The sequence below is a fragment of the Bombina bombina genome, chromosome 1, assembly GCF_027579735.1.
Source record: "Bombina bombina isolate aBomBom1 chromosome 1, aBomBom1.pri, whole genome shotgun sequence".
Lineage (NCBI taxonomy): Eukaryota > Metazoa > Chordata > Amphibia > Anura > Bombinatoridae > Bombina > Bombina bombina.
This window is the reverse complement of record NC_069499.1, coordinates 1,585,637,543-1,585,639,425: the sequence shown is the minus strand read 5'-3', so window position 1 is coordinate 1,585,639,425 and position 1,883 is coordinate 1,585,637,543. Positions and strand designations below refer to the sequence as shown.

Sequence of the window (1,883 nt, the reverse complement as noted above, 5' to 3'; positions counted from 1 at the left end):
TTGTAGTAGGTCTCAAACATTGTTATACAGTGTAGTGATTTTTTAGTTAAGGTGATGGACCTCTGCCAGGAGTTTACAGGAATGTGGGTGTGAAGAGCAGCATTCCACTTTAGTAGGTGGGGCAGGAGGTATGGTGCCCTCAAGCAAACCGTAATGTCTCGAGAGAGGCTTGTGGAGTCTACGGCCCCCATTCCACACAGACTCCCATGGAGTGAGCTGGCGAGAGACAGAAGGGAGGAAACCCCAGCTGGAGAGGAAACTCTTAACTCTAATGAGTTCAAAGTGAAGAAAGGATGGGATATTTTCGCAGGGTCGGCCCTGAGACAGTGAAATAAAACCGTCTCCACTAGACCTTGAACAAAAGTCCGAAACTTGTTTGACACATAATCGAGCCCATGTATTGGGATGTGTTTCCGCAAGGCCTGTAAGAAGGCCCGGGACAGAGGTGATCGGGGAGGGATGAGGTGCAATCAGGCTGCGATGCCGAATCTTATCCCAGATTGCCAGACACTCAAGTACTACAAGATTATGTATGCCTAAGGTTCTGCGGCTATGGACTGGGGTCCAGATTAAAACCTTTAGGAAAATGTCAAAGGGTAATGAGTCTTGTTCAACCTCTCTCCATCTGTCTTTAGCGTGGCGCACCCCCCATTGGGAGATATGCGTGAGCAAAAATGAATTATTTTACTAATGAAAACGAAACAAAATGAAACAAATGTTTTCGCTGTGCAAATGTCTAGAAGAGGACTCTATAATGCTATAAATATCTGTGGATTAATCTAGTATCCGTTTGGGTAAAACATATCTGAGCATTAAGAATATTACACTGATTGGTTCTAGCTATTGTTTGTTTTTACCTCTATCTGTGGGAAACAGTCTAAAGGCTGGGGTGCAAAAAGCAGCATTCTGGTGAGGGCCTGAAGGGAGGGTACACAGTGCTGAGTAAACTCTAAGCCATAAACCCCTCCAGTAAGTAAGCAGATCTGTTCTACAGCACAGTTCTCTAGAGGTCTATTCCAGCACTATATCTGTGTCTAGAGCAGGGATAGGGGACCTTGACACCCCTGATGATTCATAACTACACTACCCATGATGCCTAGGCACTCTGAAGTCCAGTTGAGTATCATGGGAAATGTAGTTCTAAAACATCTGGAGGGCCAAGGTTCCCCATCCCTGGTCTAGAGGAATCATTATTTATCGCCAGATCCCACTAGTAACCTGTGAAATACAAAAACATTCTCTCTCCCCAGATAACCGCACATTGTTAACACCGGAGTCTGAAGAGAGTGTGGATGCAGCTGAGATATTATATACAGTACTGGTGGGTTAAACAGTGTCACTATATACAGTACTAATGAGTTAAGCAGTGTCACTATATACAGTACTGGTGGGTTAAACAGTGTCACTATATACAGTACTGGTGGGTTAAGCAGTGTCACTAAATACAGTACTGGTGGGTTAAACAGTGTCACTATATACAGTACTGGTGGGTTAAACAGTGTCACTATATACAGTACTGGTGGGTTAAACAGTGTCACTATATACAGTACTGAGGGGTTAAGCAGTGTCACTATATAAAGTACTGGTGGGTTAAACAGTGTCACTATATACAGTACTGGTGGGTTAAACAGTGTCACTATATACAGTACTGGTGGATTAAACAGTGTCACTATATACAGTACTGGTGGGTTAAACAGTGTCACTACATACAGTACTAATGAGTTAAGCAGTGTCACTATATACAGTACTGGTGGGTTAAACAGTGTCACTATATACAGTACTGGTGGGTTAAGCAGTGTCACTATATACAGTACTGGTGGGTTAAACAGTGTCACTATATACAGTACTAATGAGTTAAGCAGTGTCACTATATACAGTACTGG

The 1,883-nt window shown here is 43.2% G+C and overlaps 1 protein-coding gene across 1 annotated transcript in view; it reads left to right on the top strand.

Annotated features, from left to right (window-relative positions):
• The first annotated feature begins 201 nt into the window (after window positions 1-201).
• Window positions 202-1,883, top strand: part of LOC128656425 (ketosamine-3-kinase) — a 116,400-nt gene continuing 114,718 nt past the window's right edge. The window contains exon 1 of the mRNA XM_053710331.1: window positions 202-596. The gene's annotated coding sequence lies outside the window, so the exon portion shown is untranslated. The remainder of the gene's footprint in view (window positions 597-1,883) is intronic.